Raw genomic sequence first — 16877 nt, forward strand, 5'->3', positions numbered from 1 at the left:
AAACCAAGCAGGAATGCCTTTGGCAAAGCATGATATATGTCCACATCTATTTAATCACTCACCTGATGTTTCCAATAGCGGGATACATGGCTGACTGGTGTGTGCTCAATTTTCTCAGGCCAAGGCTGATTTCTTACTGTCTCCAGTAGCCCATATTTTGACAATGACACACACATCTCATTTAGGGTTAGAGCGATTGGGCAGAGTAGACCGTATTGAAGGTGGCAGAATAATATGTCACTGGCAAGGGAAGGTGGGGAGACTCTTGTAGCCCCTCAATTGCTTTGGAACCATGATGTCATCTGCAGCAGACAGACAAGAGTTCCATTGATTGGAGCCGTATATCAGCGATTTCTATGTTAAAGAGTTGGAGCTGGCACATGTGTCCTGGCCAAAGAGAAATGACTGCCTCTTCTTCATAGAACATCTGAAAATCGCTGACCTCTGGCAATAAAGGTTACATAAGCAACAGTAAATCACAGTAAATAGCAATGTCGTACAACCAGGTTGTGAACCAAAGAAATATGCTGGGCTATTTTGATTTCAGCGATTATGCATAAACTATGGAGTGTATATTTTTAAAATCCCATCTCTCCAACATATACTTTAAGCTGCATGGTTTCTTCCAAAACAAATGCTTTAAGTATGAGGTTACTAAAGGCCTTGTTAAAACTTCGATCCTAGAGTAATAATACATCTGGCATCAGAAAAATGTATGCTCCGTGTCCTTCAATCTGAACATTTTACCACAACTAATTAAATACTGGCACTGACATGAGAGCAAGTATGCATGTTATGCTATTGATTTCATACTGTAACCATGAAGCCATTAATAAACAGTTTGGCATAATTGTGTCAATTACATCATTTCTTTTTCTTATCTTCTTTTCTCTCTCCTTCCACCCCAGTCTGATTTGTTCTGCATTCACCAAGCAGTTCTCTTGCAGGTCTTGATAACCCAAAGTAAAACATATAAAAGGTGGAGAAACATAACATTAAACATCAGAGCAAAGGACTAGCATGGTTTTCAGAGCAAAGGTTCACAAAGTGTGGTCCGTGGACCACCAATGGTCTGCAAGGTTTGTTTAGATATCTGTGGATTTGTGGTTGAAGATAGGAGATGACACACCCATCACACTGAGTTTTTATGTGGATTTTTTTTTAATGGTGAGAAACTTGTTGAACTTCAGACCAAGCAATATATGACACTACCAACTGAACCCTATAATGTCTACTCAGAATGTCCCACAGTTGGTCTCGCTCCCAGGTAAATGGGTATAGGGTACAGGATTGCAGCATCAAGGCATCACTGGGTGGTGGGAGGGGAAAATTGGTACAACAGTGCCTGAGAGAAGGGATTTATCTTTTCTTCCCAGGTCATGGATCAAGTGAAGGGTAGGTCAATTCCGGCACCTCTCAGGTAGGCACCATTGCCATTCCAAGAGAAATAGCAAAAATAGCACTGGTTTTACTCAAGAAGATATATGAGTGCTTTAATGTATACCCACGGCAGTTCCAAAGGTGAATCCCAACTCCAAGCCTAAGAGAACTCCAAAGTTTGCAAGCCTCTGTCAATCAAGATGAATGTCATATATATAGCAAATACCATTTGTAGATACTCCTTCCTAGTTGCTTAACATTCAAGTGCTAACAAAGCACACAATGCAAAATCACAAGAGCACTACGTATTCAAATTCACATTATACAAACACATAATTTCCCCCAAAACAAAGAAGCACTTCCAGCTGGGTGGGGTAGGAAGAAGGGAGACAGGAGAAAGAGATACATAATCTCCTTCCCAAAAAGATCTCCAGCTATTTAATTTCCATGGCAAAACATTACCTGTACTTGGCCGTCTCTTTAGGCTTGCAAAGACCCATTCCACCAACAAGAGGGAATTTGTTAAAGAGGAAATATAAAACTGCATTCTTCTGACCAGTGTTCCTGTTGGTCAGATTGAATGATTTCCCCTTTCCTCCCCACATACATTGTTCTGGGGATCTCCTAATGCACCAGAGCAGGTGAGAAACCTTGCACTGGCTTCTCATAGCACACCTGGTTAGTTGAATCCCTGCTTAAAGTTGCCTAACCAGTTTGACTTCTTTAGCAGTCTCTTTTTCTGCAGAATCAAATCTACGGATATAAAATTACTGGGTTGAAGGGGACAGCGAGAACCATTTAGTTCAACCCCCCCATTTCTTGACAGCCTAGGCTCCACAAATCTCAGATAGCACTTCTGTCTATACTATTCTTCATGTCCACTTCTCAGCACCAGCTCTGACCTTCTCAAACTCCACTGTTGTGGGTCTCCCACTTAACACTGTAGAATGTACTCCCCTCTATCAATAATTCCTGCTCTCTATTAGACATCAGTAGGGCTAGGAGCTTTTGGCTTTTGGTTCAGCAGGCATACCTATTTGTTTTTATCAATGCTGCTTTTTCAGATTTTTGTCATTGCTGTGGAGCTCATTTTGTTTCATGTCTTACTGAATGCTGCCTTGATTGCTGGAGAGAGAGAGATTACAGAGATTTCAATAAACAACAAACAAACAAACATCACTCCTTGAATCTATGACAAAGCTGGGATCTGAAACCAGCCTCCTTGGCTTAATCTCCAAGACTCTGATCACCAGATGTTCTCCATCAAAAAGAGTGTGCAAGTCAAATGCTCCTAACTCAATTGCATCACTAGTTCATTGGTGGCATGGTAAAAACAATGCTCTGATGGGAATAAGCCTCAGCATTGTTCTTTACAAATAGGACTCATTGACTTCAAAGGAATCCACTCATCTGCTAGTGTGCTTAGCACTGCTGTAATATCCAGGAAGTCCAGCATACTGTCATCCTACTTTGAGACAATCCATTTCCTTTTAAACCTCTCAGTTTTGTTCCCAAAGTCTTAATTTTAAGACACAGCAGTCCTCTATTTAGATAATTAAATACAATACTCATGGCTTTAGCAAACTGTCAAATACAGTTCTGGACAGCTGGGGGAGAGTATTTCAAAACAGCACATCATCTACTTGAACCTCAGATTAATTTGCAAGAAACATGACTGTTTGCCAGGACATATTGCACCCCTCTTAATCCTACCCCTGCCCTGCCCTTTCGTCCTTTCCCTTCTCTTTGAGCAAAGCAATGTATGCTTCAACGTTCAGAATCCTTCCTGTGCAACAAATGGCCTTGTGGGTGATTTTCGAGATCTTGGAAGTACAGGCAAATAAGCCAAGATCTCTTGAAGAGTGTTGGAAGGGGCCCATCTGCAACTGGACCATAACATGCAACATAACTGCTGCCAAAAAAAAGGAGGAGGAGGAAAGAGAGCCAGCTCTATCTTGGCTGGGGTGCCAACCTTCTAGAATGAAGCTGCACGAAACGTTTACAGTGTGTGTGTGTTTTCCCCCCTGAGCCCCTGGTGTTAGAGAGAGACATACCATTTTAAACAAATGAGAATCTGGAAACAAGGAGTTGATCTTTTGTTTGTGAAAGCGAAAAATTTACAAGCAAAATGTGGCATACATGATAATGTCAGAGCTTCCCTGTTTTATAGGAGGAACCCCCTAAATAGAGCAGCATGCACAGAATAAAGCTCAGGCAAATGCTTAAAGGGACAGGCCTTTTAAAAAAACCATGTATGCTTCCACTTGGACCATTTGGGGGGGGGGTAAGGATGGCTTACAAATGACAATAAAATATGAATAAAACCACTATGCAGACCTCTTAACATTTCCACACATTAAAGTATTTCATATCTGATGCATTAATAAAATTGTAGTTTGCCAGGTTTGTTGTTGGCTCCACCCTGCAGGAATGATGAAAAAAATGCTGTGCATTTATTATATTTCCTTTTCACTTTACATGGGGATTCTTTTCCAGAGGGTTAGCCATGTTAGTGTGTTACAGCAAGAGAAGCGAAGAGGGTTCTCTTTGTAACAGACCGTGCTGGCTGGGGATGATATGATTTGCAGTTCAAAATATCTGCATGGCACCAAGTAGAGGAAGACTGCTTTAAAGGAGGTGAACTCTGATGTGTTCCTTTGTATTTTTACCTAAGTCCTGTCAGGTCAGGTGTATTGTCCATTGTTTGTTGCCTGAAGGTCGGAATATGGTTGTGCTTGGTTTGACTATTTAGTCTTTATATTTTACTAGGGCATAGCTGTCAACCCTTTCCTTTTTTGTGGGAAATTCCCTTATTATAGCAGTGGGGAACAGCAGGGAGGGTTGACAGCTATGTACTAGGGGCGGCACTCCTGCTTGTATTGCTCTCCAATCACGCTTATTCACACCCACCCCTTGCCAACCCTCTCCTTTTACACCTGCTCACAGCCCCTTATCTTTGCACCTTGGCAACACCCTCCTCCTACTCCATGTTTCAAAAAACAATGGACCTTTTGCAGTAAGGAAAGTGATGAGGAAAAATCCTAGAAAATATGGGATCAAAATATTGTATAATCTCTCTGTAGAATGGGTGCCCGATAAACAGGTAATCAGGAAGATATCTAGGTCTGTCTGTCCTCAGCAAGCACTTTAGAGTCTAATATTTTCTTAGTTTGAAACCAGCTTTTCCATAATAAAAAACACTCCAAAGGTAGTTTAAAAAGTTAACCTCCTATAATTTAACAAAAAAAAACTTAATGAACTCTAAACTTTACTTGTTTAAATGGAGGAGGTTCCTAGAGTATTAAAGTTCTAACTGTGGTCATGCAAGGAACAACCTGTTCACTTCTTGTGTTATTGAGCTGAGAATTTTAAGCCAAGTGCTGTGCTTTTGTTCATTATTCCAAAAGTAACATCAGATTATCAGCTTTCTCGTTCACCCAAAGTTCTCTCAGTGCAAACAGCTCCACATAATTGATTTTTATTTTAACTGATAGAAAAACACTGGTAAAGTAATATGTTCTACATCCTCTAGAGATATACTCGCTAGCTTAGAAAACCAACATTTGCTAACAGTCTCCATAAAATGAAAAAAATAAATCTGTTGATAAATTCAACTACCTTATTTAGAAGTTCTGTTTACTCAAGTACAATAAAAGGGTTGCAAGAATATAAAGGCAGTAAATACAAATTTATTGATTGTAATCAGCTCTGGAGGGTGGGCTAGAAATTATCTTATAAATAAAATGCTGTTTTGTAAATCTGAAACCTTGAAGACGTGAGATAATGCCTTTTACTGGATCCATTGTTCTGCTGGAAGCAAGCTTTTGGGATACACTGAACAAACCTTCAGAGATAGAAGTTAAATTGTAAGGTCCATAGTTGTGATTTGTATATTTGATCCAGATGGCTTAGATCCAGTGAAATAAATATGTTAGTCATGGCTTACTTAAGTCTCATTGATTTCTGTAGATCAACTCTTTTTCAGTTTTTGAAAATTAAATTCTTTCAACCTATAATGACACCATACAGATAAAGATCTACTCTAAGGGCTCATCCATACTTCCCCCCACATTTCCAGGCTTTTCTGGTTCATTTCCAAGTTCTCTCTCCTTTTTTGCCTCATTATTTCCCCCACAAACCCTGATGTTTATCACTGAATTGGAGTAAACAGCAAAATGCAGAAAACCCAAAGTGCCATTTGCTCTGATTTAACAGTAAAGATCAGGTTTTCCTGGGAAAAGCGGAAAGTGACAGCCCCCCTGCAAAGGCTCAGATGCTGACCAGAAAAGCATGAACCTGTGCCTAGAAAGTGTGGGGCAAAATATAAGTGTGGACAAGCCCCAAGACTGTAATCTAAACCCCACTTACTTGGGACTAAGCACCACTGAATTCAATAGGACTTACTTCTGATTAGAAATAATAAGGATTGTGCTCTACGTCTGGATCCAGTGCTATCCAGCTGTCCATGGAGGCGCAGGTCAATTTTGTGTCCAGTGCAGCTGTCTACCAGCTCCATCTGGTATGCAGGCTGAGACCCTACCTGCCTGTGGACTGTCTTGCCAGGGTGGTGCATGCTCTGGTTAGCTCCCGCTTTGACTACTGCAATGTGCTCTACGTGGGGCTGCCTTTGAAAGTGACCTGGAAACTACAACTAATCCAGAATGCGGCAGCCAGACTGGTGGCCGCAGAGACCACATAACACCGGTCCTGAAAGACGTACATTGGCTCCCAGTACATTTCTGAGCACAATTCAAAGTGTTGGTGCTGACCTTTAAAGCCCTAAACTGCCTCAGCCCAGTATACCTGAAGGAGCGTCTCCACCCCCATCATTCTGAGGTCCAGCGCCGAGGGCCTTCTGGCAGTTACCTCACTGCGAGAAGCAAAGTTACAGGGAACCAGGCAGAGGGCCTTCTCGGTAGTGGCGCCTGCCCTGTGGAACACCCTCCCATCAGATGTCAAGGAAATAAACATCTATCTGATGTGTAGAAAACAGCCCTGTTTAGGGAAGTTTTTAATGACTGATATTTTAATGTATTTTTAATCTTTTGTTGGCAGCCGCCCAGAGTGGCTGGGGAAACCCAGCTAGATGGGTGGGGTAGAAAACAACAACAACAACAACAATAATCTTTTTAAATTTTATATCAGTTTATACCAGTACTATCAGTTTATGCATTGGAATAGTACACTTCCTGTTCCTATCTGAATTGATTTCTCTCTGCCTCTCTCTGCTTTTCTGTTCAGCCAAAATCAAACAGCAATATAATACAAAAAATGATAGGCCATGAAAGAATATGAAAGGCCACCTTGTAAAAATGGCCTGTCCACCCTGTCTTGGGTAGAAATAGAATATAAATGATAAACTTGTTTCTGTTTTGGAAGACTGAAATATATGAGGAAGGTTTATTCTGCCACACACTCTCCTTAGAAAATATCTAAATGCAGAGGTGGGTGACCAAGATGATCAAGGGTCTGGAAGCCAAGCCTCATGAGTAAGAGTTGTGGGAGTTGGGTATGATTAGCCTGGAGAAGAGAAGACTGAGTGGTGATATGATAGCCATCTTCAAAGATCTAAAGGGCTGCCACATGGAAGATGGAGCAATGTTGTTGTTTTTTGGTGCTCTGAAGAACAGGACCTGAACCAATGGACTCAAGCTACAAGAAAGGAAATTCCAACATAACATTAGGAAAAACTTGCTGATGGCAAGAGCTGCTTGACAGTGCAATGGACTACGTCAGAAGGAGATGGTCTCTCCTTCATTGGAAATTTTAAAACAGGTTGCAGGGCAATTCTTGAATTGGCGGGGGGTTGGACTAGATGACCCTTTATCACCTTACAACTCGAATTTCCCTCTCTGTCCCTTTTATTATTATCTTTTCTTTGTTTCCCTGAAGCTGCCTCTGGCTTCAGGACTAGCAGCCTAGGCTTGCTGCATTACCTTAAATATAAAGGGCCCGATTTTCAAACACATATAGGCTTACAAGACCAACTGTGGAAAATGCTGGTCAGTTGTAGAAGCACGACACTGAATTTCTAAGATTAGGCAAACAGGTTTGGAAAGTTTGGCCACAGATCTTCAGTATCTGTTCCTTTTATGCCTTTCTGTTTTAAGGATGAGATGATTAGTTTACTTTTTTGCTGTTGAGTCAGTGAGCGATTCTTTCTTCTTCTTCTTCTTCTTCTTCTTCTTCTTCTTCTTCTTCTTCTTCTTCTTCTTCTTCTTCTTCTTCTCCTTCTTCTTGCCAAATGTCAAAATAAGGTTGTTTCTTTGCTTCATGGATAAATTTGCCTAAAAAGTGCTCAAAACAAATGGCAACAGCACACTTTGCTGGAAGCAAAAAGACAAAGCTTGGCCAGCAGTGATAAAAAAATATAGTGACCTTGCATCATGCTGCTGGCAAATCCTGTAAGCTTGACTAACTAACAAACCAACCAACCCCAAGCCCACCTTTGAGCAACCTGCAGCAAATCTGTTACTATTCTGCAGTGTTTATGAAAATAAAACCCTGTCCCAGTCTGGAAGGCATTATGTAAAAGATAATTCTAAGAAAAAGAGGGAAAATGGAATAATCTCATAGTCTGCATCTAAAATCCTTTCCTTTAAACTAAGAGGAGAAAACCGAAATCTGCACTGAAGACTTGTTTAAATGAAAAAGCTACTTCTTGATTATAATAAAGTGACAAATTTCTGCTACATTAACTATTAAAATGTAGCAAAGAGTTACATATGGTTGCACACACAGAATTGTGTTTAATTGCGTGAACTCTCCAGTGTAGCATCTGAGGCAAATATTTGACCATCCAGCTTCAGAGCTATTCAACATACAGTATTTAGGTTTGACCTATGGATGCCTCACTATTTAAAATACTGAAATCTTCATTTCAGCTTTTCTCAAAAGATCTATGCAGGATAAGAAAATGCATTTGGAAATTCAAATATCCACAATGCCAACTTTTTAGTGAATGATGAGAAAGTGTCCCAGGGCAAATCTTTATATCATTCAGAAGGGTATTTCAAACAGAGACTATAACATGCATCTGAATAAGACCAACACAGTTAGCAATATTTTTATGTACTGAAAGTATTGCTGCCTAGTGTTGCTGACAGAATAATATAGTTTTATTTCCACTGCCTGAGCAGAGCAATGTTTTAATTTTTCTTTGTGCTCAATCATTATTGGCTAAGTAACAGGAAAACTCATAGTCATTGGATATACAAAGTATTAACAATGTCTGCTGTGAGGCTGTTCCAAGGCCAAAATTGTTGATGAAATAGACCAGGTAAGATCTGGGCTTATAGCTGTTATGTATCATACAACCATGACAGCTAAGGAGAGGCACAGCAGCAACTGCAATCAAGACATGACACAACTTCTAGACTAGAAGGTCAAGGAGTCCCACAATTGACATCTGGCAATGGATATACCTATCTATTGCCCCATTGACCCTGCCAGCTGCTATTTTCAATGGTAGAGAAGCCTCCAATTATGCAAATTCACACAATTAATGTCACATCACTTTTGCTTTTCACACAGCAATGGGGTAATCTCATCTCCCCATTGACCCTTCTTTGCTCACATTCATCCGAGAACATGCTTTCATGTTCTGGCTAAGCTGGGAGTCTACAGCGGCCATGCCCAACCTGATGCCCATCATATATTTTGGGCCACTATGCCCATCATCCCCAGCCAGCATGGCCAGTGATTGAAGATGGTGGGAGATGTCGTTTAAATCATCTGGAGGGCAGAAGATTGAAGAAAGCTGGTCTATAGGTTTGTGGACAAAGTCTGGGGGCAATCAGCTCAGAGCAAACAGCATCTATGAGCAGTGAGCAGGACAAATTGACACATTGCAGGACCTGGGACAGCTCCAGTCTCCAGGGGTAGGTGGGACAGGTTGCAGTAAAGGACTACTGGTGCCTATTCAACGAAGCCCAAAGCTCAATCCTCAAGCAGGGTCTCTAGCAATGATTGCCAGAGGGCTGCCCATCAGGTAAAGTTGCAAGGAATTTGAAGGGGCATCAGCCTGGCTTAATACTGATGGCCCTCAGATGTTGCCTTCAGTGAAGTTGACGAGGACACCAAAGACCCTTGAGTAGCTGATAGTCTGATTCCTCAAAAGTCTGAGCTGCCACTATTGAGTTTGAAATCTGAAACTCGTTCGACAGATTTCAAGGGAAATCATGAGAGGACTCTGAAGACTGACTCATAACAGATGGACAGATATCAATATAAGAAACCTGAATCCAGTTAGGGAAAAAACACACACACAAGAGCCACACACAGTTCTAAGGGCAACACAATACAATTAGGGTGTGCTCTTAAAGTTCAAGTCCTTAATTTTTTTGTGGAGTGCTAAATAATATCGTGCTAGAAGATAACATCTGTATAATAACTAATAGGGCTCGCCCAGCTCCAGCATTTGATTGTTTACTCCAGTTACTCTCTCCATGCACAGAAAAAAAACACTTTATGAACTTTCCCTTTGTTCTTGGGAAGCATGACAAGAAAAAAAGAAAAGTCTTGATGCTAGAATGTGTGCCAGAACTCTAAAAGAGAGTTCCTTTCGGTCGGAATTGTTAGGGATAGCCCAGAGATACAGGTGGAAACTTTGGAATAGCTGGGGAGAAGAAGAGGGATCCCAAAGTCTTGGCAGAGAGCAATAAAAGCCTTAGTGCACTGTGCATGGAGAGCACTGTGTAAAAGGATGAGCAGCTGCTGGAGTTCATAGAATAAAGCTTGAGTAAAGAGGCAGGGAAAAAGGAGGAAGAAGGCAGGGAATTGGTACACAATGGTTTAATTCAGAAGTTTAGGATCATGGCCCAATTCAAGACAAATAAAGCTATGTGCTGTATAAAGAGGTCTTTATCACCTTAAACGTAGGGGTTATGGTTAGGGTTATAGAAAAGCCTTGGAATTAGTGTTGGTAAATAGAAGGAATTCAGAGGCTCATGTAAGCAACTGTTTAGAAATGATGGGGTATTCATGAAATATATTTTCTTCTGGATTTGGCTACAGTATACAAAACTTCCTGGGTGCCCCGTATTTCACCCTTGAAATAAAAACAGTAACAGTAACAGTAACAGTAACAATAACATAGTTCCTTCCCCACCTTTCACTGTAAGGTCCCGTGGCAGGCTATAACAATTTAAAATACAACATGAAAACTAGTTAAAAAACTTACAGTTACAGAATATAATCACAAAAATTAAGGTAGGTGCTGTTTTATATACATTTTAGGTGTCAGAGACCAGGGTGAAGAACTGTGTCTTCAGCATTCACTGAAAACCGTGTAATGAAGTTGCCCATTGCAACTTCTGTTGGAAGGGAGTTCCTCACTTTAGCGGCTGCCACAGACAATGCCTGGGGAAAGATAAAAGAAAAGGCAGGATATAAATGATAGTGATAATGATGATGTTTCTCCCTCCTCCCTTTGGTATGAGGCTGGAAGGGTGGGACTAGTTATTTCATATCAGAAAAGGGCTAAGTGGGTGGTGCTGTGGTCTAAACCACTGAGCCTCTTGGGTTTGCTGATCAGAAGGTTGGCGGTTTGATTCCCCGCGACAGGGTGAGCTCCCATTGCTCTGTCCCAGCTCCTGCCAACCTAGCAGTTCAAAAGCATGCCAGTGCAAGTAGATAAATATGTACCACTGTGGCGGGAAGGTAAACAACGTTTCCATGCGGTCTGGTTTCTGTCATGGTGTTCCATTGCACCAGAAGTGGTTTAATCATGCTGGCCACGTGACCCGGAAAGCTGTCTGTGGACAAATCCTGGCTCCTTCGGCCTGAAATCCAAGCCTTTGACTGGATTTAACCTCCCAGGGGTCCTTAACCATTACCTTTTACCTTAAGAGGAACTGTAGTGGATTTTTGGCTTCTGACTTCTGACTGCTTTTCTGTAGAATATGGGATCTTATTGATCTTACCCAAGTAAACAGTTCTACTTCCACAAGCAGCTTTAGCTGCACAACATAAATCCCCCTCCCCCTTCTCTCCCAGTGCACCTGCTGTGCAACCCCTAAATCTTATTTAGATTTCCCCTCAACCCTCTCATTTAGGTGCACACGGGAACAGGACAGGGAGGAGAAGTTCCATTGCGCAGCCAAAAGTGCTTGGGCTGACCCATGGCATCCTGCACTGAGTAGGGTGTTATACCTGATGACCTCCAAGACTCCTCATAATTCTATGATCTGCATTGTGGCCAGGCACACTTCTCCTACCCCTTGGGCAGATGTGGGTTTCCTTCACCACAGTTGCACTTGAGTTGTTCATACTTCCTTTCCACTTTCTCTAGTTGTTCTGTCTGAGTAGAATTAGCGTAGAGCAGTATGGTTCTGCCCTATTTTCCATACAAATAAATCGATAGCCCCTTACCATGTCCATCCATTGCTGGCTAGATAATTTTAAAGATGTATAAGACAGTGGCTTTCAAAGGGTGTGGAGTACCTCACTGGTCTGGCAGGAGAAAATGGCAAGTGTGGAGGGAAGACTCAAGGACAATCAATATTATATTTTGGGAATGATTCATGTTCTCTTGTAACTGCATTGTTTTATACTTTCTGGATGTCCCATGATCATATTATAAAGTAGTTGTGTTCTGTGTTATAAATCAAACATTACTAGGAGGTGTTTCTTTTCGTTTCCCAGTGTATTTCTTAGCAATAATAATAATAATAATAATAATAAATGGTGTGGTGCGAGCAAATTCTTATTCTGAAAGTGTGGCCCAGAGAAAGAAGTTTGAGAACCACTGGTTTCAGAGATAACATAAAGGAGTCAGAAGCCAGAAAGTGACTAGAAAGAATCTCGAAAATCTAGGGTTTAAATTTCAAAAAGTTATGTGTTTAGTTACAAAGCCCAAAAAAATCCCCAGAACCTGCCCCAGGGATGAACTGATATAATGACAGAGAAAGGTGGGCTGGTTATAGCATTAGGTAGGCCTTGTAGGCCAGACAGCTGTTTCTAGATTTGAAGGATGTGACTACTATTCTTCCTGCACATGCCAGCAGCCTCTGTTGTTGGAAGTGTATTTCCTAACCTTCTCTGATGCTTGGAAACTATATATGCATATGATTCAGTACAAATGTTGCAAGTGGATTAGAGTTGCTGATGTCATTGAAGAAATGCTACATGATCACTTGTGTTCTCACGGCTTAAGAGAGATGCCCTGTACATTCTTGCTCAATTATCAACAAAAGCGAGGGCATGTAAACAGCAGATCCAAACAGGATTACAAGTTCACCATCTGTAAGGAGTTTCCTGTTACAGTTGGAGTGACTATTTTATTGAACCAGAGTACAAGGAAAATAAAAATGCTTTCCTCTCTCAACCATAACCTAGAAACATGAATTGCCTCACTACTGAATCAGAGCTTTGCTCTAACGAGCAAGCCTAGCACTGCTTAATCTGGGCCATGGCAGCTTTCCAGGTTTCAGCAAGATGTCTTTCCTGGATTTTCTGCTTGAGATACTTTAGTCAGAACAGCTGGAGATGGGACCTGGGATGGAACCCATGCAAAGCGCATGCTAGAGGCCCTATCTAATAAATTGCAGTTCTCGCTCATCCTTCCACCAAGGAGTAAGACTAGGCTGAGTAATAATGACTGGTCCAAGTTAGCTTCACTCTGAGTGGTCCTGATGTAACACAGCCTCTGTTATACCAGGGGTGAGTGCCCCCCTTAAAAAAAAAAGCCTGAGGGCATTTCTTTCCAGAAAACCCCTCCAGGGACCACAGGCCAGTGGTGGGCGGGGCCAGAGGCAAAAGTGTGCAGAGCATCAGAAGTATATGTTACCTAGGCTACTTTATACACATAAACTCACACAACTATCTTATCTTACATCCAGGCAAGCTAAAGGTCAAAGACACATTCCATCCAGGAAAAATGGTATTTAGAGAGGACGGTGTGGTGTGGGAGAATCCAGAAGACCAGATAGTGAGAGTTGGAGGCAGCATTTGTCCTTGGGCCTGAAATTCGCCTTCCCTGCATTCTACCAGAACTGTCACGGTTTGCATGGCCGAGTAATCTGGAGATATTTTTCTCTGCAGGGACTTCGGCATCAGCTCTCTACTTGCGACATAATAAGAAGTAAGAATTTAGTGGAGTGGGTAGGACTTGGCCCATGTCTATTTATTTTTGGGTGAGGATTTAATATATTGTTAGTGTTTACTCTGTTAGCATTTTGGCCACCCTCATAGAGGGGCTTCTCAGCAGTGGCGGGGCCTTCTCGGTAGTGGTGCCCTCCCTATGGAACACCCTCCCTTCAGATATCAAGGAAATAAACAACTATCTGACCTTTAGAAGACATCTCAAGGCAGCCCTGTTTAGGGAAGTTTTTAAGGATTGATGTTTTTGTTATATTTTTAGATATGTTGTAAGCCACCCAGAGTGGCTGGGGAAACCCAGCCAGATGGGCAGGGTATAAATAATAAAATTATTATTATTATTATTATTATTATTATTATTATTAGGTAAGCATGGGGAACTCTAGTACTCATGGAGAGTTGCTGGAAAAGATGTAAGGGGAGGCTCCTTGGTTCACAAGCTTGGAAGGTGACTTGAATTGTTATGGGGAGCAGCTAGTGCTCTCATCCCTGGGACCCCCTCCTCCCATGTTTAGTTAACATGCTTTCAATACCTGAGCAGATTGACACTGTATTTAAGACCCTCTTTTTCATTTGACTTTCCAAAGCTACCCTGAATTTGATACAGGTCAAGGATGAGGAAGTGGAATAGATCTTTACAAAAGAGAAAGAAAGAAAGAAAGAAAGAAAGAAAGAAAGAGAAGCACATTTGAACTATTTTGAAACATAACTAGCAAAGTGTCTGTTGTTATTGGCTGAGCACTCAAGAGCTTCTCAATGCAAACAATGGTAAGAAGAGCATTGCTTTGAATGGCTTGGCAAGATCCTACACAGCTTCATTACAAAGTTCAAAGGTCCATGTGTCCTGTCATCAAAGTTCATCCTACTAACAGTGCCTTATTTTACTGTGTTTACTATGTGTGCCAGGATATTTACGTCCCTTGATCCCTTTATTTGGTTCTTTCTTGCCCTCCTCATCTGTAGAAAGAAGCCCTGTTGGCCTAAGGAAGACCTCAGAGCTGTAGGCCACCTTACCACAAAAACCCAAAGAAGTTCCTGTCATTTATCTTAATGGTGTCTGGGAATAACTCCTTGAGGCGTGATTGCTGGCTTCAGCACGTAGCAACAGCTCAAAAAGTACTAATAGCCAGACAGTCCTATGGTGATCAAAGAAAGGGTAGCCAAATGTAATATCTGCATCTGCCAGAAACTTCAGAAGTTATTAAAGGAGAAAGGATGGAAGCAGCACTACTGGAGCTTCAAATGGCCCCAGTTCAAAATGCTACTGAGAAGAAACCATTGCTGATTAGGTTGACTAGCCTAACTTTTCTAAGATTCTTAAATGCAAGGGGATATGGGAACATTATGGCCTTTTGCTGTGACTATTCTGATTCCAAATCGTCCTGGAGCAGGAAATTTCTGTGCCTTCATGGGAGCACAGAAAAAGTATAGAATTACCAATCAATGAAAGCAGAGGTGCATCATTTCTTGTCTCTCCTACTGACTTGCAGAACCAAAATAAATTAATGTAATACAAGAAGTTGCACCCCTTTACTAACATTGGGTGTATCCAATATAGTGCCAAATAACTCTGTCAATCAGTTCAAAGGCTCACACTTGCACAATGGAACTCTTTCTCCCAGTGACCCCATAAATCTGTTCTGGGCCCCCCCTCAACCCCCCAGAGCAGTTTTGGGTAGGACATGGGGCATTCATGACAGCAGGAGAGGAAGGCACGTTCCATTGCACAAGCATAAATCTGTCTGCTAATGGAATGAGTGCACTGGATAGCATTCAGTATTTAAAAGGTACAGTTCCCACTTTCTCACAATGAGTATGACAGTGGCACATTAGATATAATTTGAACTTCACACAAGCACGTTCTCCAAATTTGTGGCTGAAAGAATACCAGTCTTCTAAATTGAGCATTGGCTCTAACATGTTCCTTCTATGTGCCACTATGTATTGAAATGGAATCGTCTCTTTCTTAACAGTTAAAACTTAGTACAGCTTTTAGTAATCACTTGGGGGATGCTTAATCTTTACAAAGGACTGATGGAATTGATGATCTCTTGGGGGGGGTCCCCTTAAATTATTACCCTCCCAAGCCTTGTCAAATTTTGATCATGCTTTGATGCACTGCAGACTGTAGAGAGTCACCAAGGCCATGCAACCATCATCCTAACCATCAGAAAAACAACCATACCACATAAAACTATGTTTCAGTTTAAAGCTAGAATAAGCACTGGTGAATGTTAATATCCCTCATGAAATGAACAATTGCCAACCAAAGCAAAAGTTTTATTCTGAGCAATCATCTGAAGTATGGCCTTTAGTGAGTTTCCAGTGTTAATTTGGGGCATGATAATGCTAAAGGTTGCACATATTCCAACTGAACGGAGCAGAGAATACACAATATCTTGGGAAAGGAGGTGGCTTGCAGGTTAACAGGAAAGCAAGAGCCAGCATGCTGGACAGTCATTGCTCAGCCACAAAAACTTACTGGTAGGAGACAGACATATTTCTCTTTGCGGGCTGTGGGCTTTTAAAACTCCTTTAGTGTTTCTGCCAGAGCCACAAGTTCTGATTCTCTAAACCCAAAGACTTCACCAAGGAATGGACCAGACCCTTTCAATTTGCCGAGCTTCTTCTTCTTTTAAATAGCATTAAACATTTTCCAAATCCCACATTTCTTCTCCACCCAGCCCACCCACATTTCACTTTTGTCCTCATTCCCCTTTGCACTTTCCTTCCAATAATGCTTTCTATCCAGCTGTTCTTTCCTCTTTGTCCACAGAAAGTGAGGGTAGGTTTAAAAAACTTCTCAAATTGTTTGACCTCAAAACATCTAGGTCACATGAGTCTGCCTTGCAGTGATTTGGGCCATTAGTTCACCTAGGCCAGGGCTGTCTACTCTGGCAGCAGCTCTCAAGAATCTCTGGCAGGAGTCTTTCTTATCTGTGCTACCAGGAGATGCCAGGGATCAAACCTGCATACAAATCATGCAATTTACTTCTTGAGCAATGACCTGGTCCCACTATAAGAGTGTAGACGAAATGCAGGTTTGCAAGGAGTAAAGATCCTAGCAATTTTAATTTATTCCACTCCCCGCAAATGTTCACTTCTTTGCATGCTTAGTCTTCTGTCCACAATCATGCTCATTTCCCTCCTGCCACTTAGCTGGTTAGAAGGAGAGTTCTTCTTACACTCAGCCCCATGACTTGAAAGTTAACCATGAAGGTTGCCTTCAAAGTTTACTGGTTGTTTTGGTGGGAGGTAGGTTTCATTTGGTCTTGGCCAGCACCCACCAACCTGCCCTTAGGCCAGGGTGAGTAATGTTTCCATCATGATTTAGTAGGGGTAATTTAGGAACCCTTTTTGAGGTTCTGATTGGTCACTGCAGGGGTTCCTTTTTTTCC

This window comes from Lacerta agilis, chromosome 7, assembly GCF_009819535.1.
Source record: "Lacerta agilis isolate rLacAgi1 chromosome 7, rLacAgi1.pri, whole genome shotgun sequence".
NCBI classification, from domain to species: domain Eukaryota; kingdom Metazoa; phylum Chordata; class Lepidosauria; order Squamata; family Lacertidae; genus Lacerta; species Lacerta agilis.